The sequence below is a fragment of the Coffea arabica genome, chromosome 6e (genome assembly GCF_036785885.1).
Source record: "Coffea arabica cultivar ET-39 chromosome 6e, Coffea Arabica ET-39 HiFi, whole genome shotgun sequence".
Lineage (NCBI taxonomy): Eukaryota > Viridiplantae > Streptophyta > Magnoliopsida > Gentianales > Rubiaceae > Coffea > Coffea arabica.
In genome coordinates, this window is record NC_092321.1 from 60,165,061 (window position 1) to 60,173,127 (window position 8,067).

The window sequence follows — 8,067 nt, forward strand, 5'->3', positions numbered from 1 at the left end:
ACCTTTTGAACTTAGTAAACGTAGGTTTGAATCTCAAACTCTCTTCATTTTGCTTCTCTCTTGTTAAACTTTGTGTTTGGATTGCATTTTTCTGGATTTTTTGTAAAAAAATTACTATAGTGATTTGATGTATGTGAGGTAAAAAGGTAATAGGGAAATGTATTCACGGAAAACGTAGCAATTTTTCAGCGAAAAATGGCTGTCCAAACACCCCCTTTAATCTTTTGCATTGAAAAAGAACCATATCTCAAGGCATTTGGTGCTCCAATGTAATTTTCCTAGTTTGGCAAGAGAGAGAATAGCATTTTTGCCCAACTAAAACTTGAGAATTACTTTCACAATCCAGATTTTTAGTTATGACAATTATTAATCATGAATTGCAGATGAAAACAACTGAAAAAAAAGAGCAATATGTATTGGATATCATTCAGATAGTAGTTTTGATATTTTGCAAGAAACTCACAAAGAAAATATTTTCTAACAAAACTACAGAAGTGAAGCTTGTATTAGGTAAACATAACACAAGCTCTTTCCATGCTAAAGTTACAGATTGCCTAATGTCCAACTCTCAGTTGCCAAGGACATATTGTAAATGGTCGATGAGGTTTTGATTTGACTCTGAAATCTTCCTCTTCCCTATTTTTGCCTTTAATGCTAGAGCCTCCACTTGAAAAAAAAAAAAGAAAGAAAATTCTAAGCCTGTTAGACAAATAATTTTCTTTCTAGTCTTCCACCGACCATGATGAAAATGGCCAAGGCTCAAGTTTTTGTCATTTGAAATTTTGAACTTCAGACCATGTGATCTCAACCCTTTGACAAATGGGATTCCCCTTGATTTCGATTAGCTGCTAATTAATAATCCAGCTGCTAATTTTGCAAAAATTAAAACACATAAAACTTAATAAAGACTACTTTTTGGTCAGTCTTATTTGAATTTTTTTTTGGGCCAAGTTATGAACTTTTATTAATAAGATTGAAAGTTTAAAAGGAGGATAAGGCCTCATTTTCATAAGAGAGGTGCTTTCACCTTAAACCTCCCATTTAGCCTCCAACTCTCCATTCTTTTTTTTTCTGTAATTTTTTAAATTTATTTTAATCAGATAGAACTACATTAAGTCTTTGGATAACATACTTCCTATGTATGCAATTATCAATCAGCTTTCCCAACACATGTAAGGAAAAAAAAAATCTTGGAAAAATTCGGTTTCTTAGTAATTTTAGACTATTTTATCAAGAACAAGAAATAGCTCAAACAGAACAGAAAATTATTAAATAAAAAATTGAAACAGAAGTAATGACTAATGAGAGCGTAGGGCTTCTGGAGCAAGCAGCTCCATTCGCGCCTGTACAAGTACATTATCGCATAGTAATTTCATTCCCTTTGTAAGAAAAGCTTTAAAAGGTACTGAAGGAAAGAATGCTGAAGATTTCACAAGAACAAGAATGGAGTGATCAAGAAATATTGCAAGTTTTGGAGCTAAGAAACATTGACAAAATAAACTGGCCAAAACCTATGTCTTTGAGAAGGCCAACTCTACCCATTCTCGAACTCCAACCATTGAATTAGAACTGAGTTTCACCAATTTAGCAGTTATCTTCTTTAGCTGCTCATCAGTTGGTGGTAACCCTATTTGAGCAGCCAGCCAGTCCGAGCGTATAAACTGTAAAGTACATGTGTAAAGTACCCAACATATTGTGGCAAAAAAAAAGAAGAAAAGAATCTTCAAAAATTCTTTTGCGTTTATTAGCATTTGAATCATACCCAAACTTAAAATGTAGGCATGTCAATGAATCACGTCTAGTTGGGTATCAGTTAAAACCCAACTTATACTCATCATATTTCTGAGATAGGATATGAATTTTCAAAACCATACTCAATACAAGATTGAAGTAGTAATTCTCTTGTAGAATATGCTCACACTATATTCTTAAGTTCCAATTGATGAATATAGTTATTAAGTTCGGCGTCCAAGCGATGGCACTGTATTAACGAGTTAAGTAAAAGGCTCATGTAAGTAGTTTTTTTTATATACATGTTTCCATTTCTTAAGTCAATTAAACTCTATATTCACTTGATATATTTTTTTTAGTGGTGTTAATGGGTAAAATTTTATAATTTTCGGGTAAAGTATGGCATAAAAAATTTTCAGAATAATTCAAAATGCTTGTACCTTTTTTTTTTAGAATCTACAAATAAAAATACGAATTATACAAGTATTTAAACAACGTGATCCATAAAATATGTCTTAGTATTTTCCTTTTCTATTAGAGGTTCAAATCGTGGGAAAATAGATACTTTTCTTTGTTTGGTGTCCAATCCAATTGAATAAAGCCATGTATAATTTAATTTGACGATCAATAAGCAATACCGTATACTCCAAGGGAAATTTGTGGGCATGGTGCTACGGAATGGCGGTTTCCTTCGTAAGCCAGCAATGTTCGTCGACATCCACCAGCATCTTTTTCTCTAGAAGGCAAAGTCATCTTTCCCGACAAAAGCCGAGCTACCCACTTGGCTTGTAATTCCACCACAAGAAAATTGATGGTCTTTTGGTCAGAAAATGTCGACATTCATTAATGGAATCGAACCTAAATCTTCTCTAGTTTAAAGCTAACGACATTTGTTTCACTAAGAGTGTATGTCTAAGAGGGAAAGACTAATAGAAATTCTTTCACGCGAATTAGATCAGTGACATAATTCTTACTATATGACAGAATAGGGAGAGAAATTGTGCATACTCTACCTTTTTAATGTTATTTTCTTTTTAAGCATAAATTATTTGATAAAAATACATAAAAGGTAGCTTGCATTTGAAATTTTAAGTCCTACGCAATGTTTTTGAACCCAAACTGGAGAGTGAATTGGAAGAGTTTCCGGTTTGCCGTTTAATCGGTAAGATCGGTTCAAATATTTGATTATTTTTTATTTATTTTAGTTTTAAAAATTTTGAATAAAATCAAAATATTGTTTTAAAAAATAAAAAATCAGTAAAATCTACATTGAAACTCTTGATTTTTACTGGTCCAATCGATTCTTGACTCAATTTGTCTGATTTAATTGAATTTGTGAGTTAACTATTGAATCGAATCAAAGGTACGACCGGTTCAAAGTTGAATCGGTCAAATTAATCAGCCTGATCTCATTTTCAAAACATTGGTCCTTAGTCTATGGTACAGGTCTGGCACTACAAGTTGTGGTGGAAAGACATTCCCGTACAATGGCCTAACACGGTTCTCATCAACAGCAATTATTCTACTTGTTTTCAAGATTGGAAAATCATAGTTACACCTCTCAACAACATTAGCAAGATTTAAGCAAAATCCCTGATGTGTATAGCTAATGCATTTTCTTATCAAATAAAGAGGAAAGACTCAAAAGCACTGATTGATTTCTACCTGGTACAGTGAATTATGATATCTGCAGCAATCAACGCTCCATCCTCGAATGCTACCTCACCATTTTCGTAGCAATATTGGATCTAGTATGTATACATTAACACAATTAGAGTTTGCATATTAAGAAAGGTGTACGATAAAACTCATATTTATTTTTTATCAAAAAAAATTTTGGAACTAAAGAAATCAAAACAGCCAAACTATTGACCAAGTCAGGTACCATGTTAATCAAATATCTTGTGAACAAGTTAAGAATAAGATGCAGTTTATCTCAAAATCAAAATTGAGGTATGACATCCGAATGCTGCTGCCATATATTTTCGTAGGTCTCAAGTTTTCTAACCTCAACTTGTGGGAGTTTTGATGAAATGTGAACTTCATTGGCTACTTTAGCAACATCGAAGGCTATCTTGAAGCCACTTGGCCCGTGACCAATCACAACTACAACCTGCAACATTTTCGAAGGCAAGAGAGAGGGTTCACTGAGACATGATACAGGAAACAGTAACTACGACTTAGCAAATTTTTCACTAATACTTGATCCTTGTAAGGCTGAGGAACACAGGAATTATGGCTATGAATTTGCTTTCCGGCCCACTTTTTGATTCTTGGCAATTATTAAAGAAGTGAAAAAAAGTTACCAAACAGGAGTGCTAATAAAAGCACCAAGCCAACTCTGTAGATGCAGTTGTGCTTAAGGTAGTTATTCCACTGGTAGTGTGAACCCTAATTTTTAGTTTTTTCCTTTTCTTTCCCTTCCAAAAGTACATAAAGATTTCATTTAAAATGGTCTAATCAAACGCATTAGGCTCACTAAGTACTCTTACAAATTATAATCATATAGTACGAAACTAGACTATATGCCATCGTTCATCTGGTTGTACGGTTATATGCATCAAACAAAAATTGTTCTTACATGTATGGTCCATCACCCATCCCCCAACCCCACTCCGGGAATCATATAGTACTAAGCTACATTATATGCCATAGTTCATGTGGTTGTACAGCTTTATGCATCAAATAAAGGTTGTCTTTTTTTTTGGTAAAACAAAGGCTGTCTTTTATATGCATGTATGGTCCCCTCCCTCCTCCTCGTATGGTACTAAACTACATTACGTGCCATAGTTCATATGGCTATGCATCAAACAAAAATTGACGCTATATGTATGCTTCCCCAGTCCCTCCCTTCTTCGGTTTCGAAGGTGGTTTAGTTCCCCTCTGTTCCTAATGACTCCGTTACATTTGTTCCCTTCCTCCATGATATAAGAATAGTTATAGTTTGTTAATGGCTGACAAAAAAAAAATCCCTCTCTCCTCCCCCCTTCCCGAACCAAGGTTTAGTGGGAAGAATGAATACCCGGAGCATTTGCTAATTTTGGTTGAGTGTAATGACCAATACAAACCACGACCACGTCAAAATGTTCTTCTTTCTTGAATTGATCATCACCATTTGTTTTCGACTCAACAATCCACTTCTATTCTTTGCTTAACGGAAATGACTTCAGCATTAAACTGAATCAAGTCATCAAGTCCAAAGTCTCTAGCAAAATCATTCAAGAATTTGAGGACCTCATGGTGATCAGGAAAACATAAATATTTACCATTTTTCTCGATTGTGAAGGAGTAATCTGTAAATTCCATAAGTTGCATAGGAAGATTTGTCCGAAGTGAATCGTAAATGCTGCTATGAACGATTCTTCTATTAGGGTCGAGGCCAAGTGGATTGACTTCAGGATCGTACACTCACAACCCTCCAATTTGGTTTGATCTCTCATAGACCACAATCAGCTGGCCTTCTTTTTGAAGCTCTCGGGCTATCAAAAGGCCGGAGACACCAGCTCCGATCACTGCCACCTTCAGAAGTTGACGTCCCGTGGATAATGATACAAGCCTGCAGCTTATCCTATTAGTTACTATCAGAAGTTGACGTCCCATATATAATGGTACAAGCCTGCAGACCACAATTTTCTTTCTTTTTTTTTTTGTTTCTTGATTAATTAGTTAGTAGCATGTCATCACATGAAATATTCTTATTGTTCAAGGTTATTCGCAATTTTGTTTCTTTTTTAAAAGTTTTGACAAACATATTATGTGCCCGACAGATTCCATCATTATTTGGAAAAATTCATCAATTGTCCTAAATATGCTTCAAAATAGTGATATTGGCGATCAAATTTGCTTTTGTCAAAATTTTAGGGACTAAAATTACACTAAGTATCAAATATTGGGGATCAAATTTATTTTTGTCAAAACTTTAGGGATTTAAATTATACAGGTACCAAACATTGAGGACCAAAATTACATTTCTTGTTATTGACAAATATTTGGTAGATTTCCAGATATACCCAAAAAAAGCGAGGCAACATTTTCTATTTTTGATGGTGTAATTTTGGTAAATTTACTATAATCAATATGATGGCTCGAAGAATGCGCCCAATTTTACAAATATTTGATACGGATCATGCAATTTGGGTTGCTTTTGCCTTCTTCCTAATAGGTAATTTTCTACCATGTATTCTTGCAATTCTAGGGATTTTAAGAGAGGTTTAGCGATAAGCAAGTGACATAAATCAATACATTTATAGGAAAGAGAATTTAAGAAAATATAAGGGGTGCAAATAGAAAGCAACTTTAAAATTTCTACACTTTCCAAGTTTGAAAGTAATTTTTTAAAAATTGAGTGGGGCTTGGGGGCAATTAGCCGCTAAACCACATCTGGCTCCGTCACTGCTTTGTTGAATCTTGTTAATTTTCTAACTTATTGCCTTCTTCCAGTTTTGCTTTTAGTTTCTAGTAATCTCGTCTGACATATATACCTTCTCATAAATTTTCTGACCTTTTGTTTGCTTGTAATATATTTCTTTTCTAATTTTTCTTGACACTTTTTTCTCTTAAGAAAAAAATTAGGCTCATTTGAACACTAGACTGTTTGACTTAATTAGACTCGTTTACATTCCTAATGTAGAGTTTTTCAAAAAAATTTATTGGAGTCAACTGATCCCACTTGGAGCAATGTAGCTCCACTTGTGCAATTCGCTGAGAATGACATGTGCATCAATGTTACTTAAAGCCTGTGAAGCAAGATTTGAATTAACGTGCACGGGGTATGCATATAACAATAAAACCCAATTTACAGTCAAGTTTTGAATTTATAATCTCCTAAACTACCCCACACGTGATTTTTCGCAAGTATACGGGTCGTGGATGAGTATAGGGTAATTAGGGTCGAACCCACAGGGAAAACGGACAACTACCGGTGCTATTAAAGTTTCTTTATTATTTAGACTACCAATAAATTAAAATCAACAAATCTAAACTACTAATGAGAAGAAAATACAAATGAAAGCTTCCCGGGTAATAGAATCCCTATCTACTCATGTTAGTGTAACTTCTCAACTAATTGACTACTAAAATCTCGGTTAAGACATGGCGTAATTTTCTTATGTACGTGATACTGGTTTTCACCAGTGTATCAACCATACCTATAGTTAATCCATACTTACTTTTGTGGTTATGAAATCAACCATAAACTCATTTGTTTCTATGAAATTACCACAAAACAAGCCACAAAGGTGCACGTCTATTTTCGTAAGTGTACTCCCTAAATTTAACACTTTCATGAACTAGTGCTAAATTTCAATTTTCATTGCAAATCTAACACCTTGAGATTATCACAATCAATGGCCACTTAATCATGATTTTGAGAACAAAAGTGCTAAATAACTCAATCAAGATAATAGCCCAAAAATAATCAAGAAATCAACACATAACAATCATAGATAGTTCAATCAAATATCCAACACTTAAACTTCAAAACAACATCACAAACATAATACCCAAAACTTGTATTAATAAAACTTAGAATCCAATCAAAGATCAAGGGATGGAGAGAAAAAAAACCCTTGTCACTAGAGCTTTTTGAGTCTCTCCTTCTTAATCTCCATCGGCTTCCTTGTTGAGTCAACACAAGAGTGGATGAACACATACTATAATATCCTACACTAAAACAAGAAAAGAAAGAGAGGAGAGCTACATTTGTTGAGGATTTGTGTCTTGCCTCAAAGGGCAAGGCACAACCCCTTTTATCTTTCTGCTTTGCTCCAAGACTCTCTCTCCCTAAAAGTAATTAAAACTAAAACTCTCCAAAAACTTCTTGACGTGCGCAGGATATGCATACAACAATAAATCTTAATCCACAGTCAATTTTTGAATTTATAATCTCCTAAACTACTCTACACGCGATTTTCCGTAAGTATACGGGTCGTGGACGAGTATGGAGTAATTAGGGTTGAACCCATATGGAAGACGAACAACTACTGGCACTACTAAAGTTTCTCTATTATTTAGACTACCAACAAATTAAAATCAACAAATCTAAACTACTAATGGGAAAAGAATACAAATGAAAGCTCCCCGGGTAATGGAATTCCTATTTACTCATGCTAGTGCAACTTCTCGACTAATTGAGTACTAAAATCTCAGTTAAGTCATGGTATAATTTTCTTGTGTACGTGATACCCACTTTCGTCGGTGTACCAACCATACCTATAGTTAATCCATATCTACTTTCGTGGCTATGAAATCAACCATAAGCTCATTTGCTTCTATGAAATTACTATAAAACAAGCCGCAGAAGTGCACCTCTACTTTCGTGAGTGTACTCCCTAAGTT

General features: G+C 34.3%; 1 pseudogene; it reads right to left on the reverse strand.

Moving 5' to 3' along the window:
* Positions 1-2,281: 2,281 nt before the first annotated feature.
* Positions 2,282-5,331, reverse strand: LOC113696926 (flavin-containing monooxygenase FMO GS-OX5-like; annotated as a pseudogene).
* Between the last annotated feature and the right edge of the window lie 2,736 nt (positions 5,332-8,067).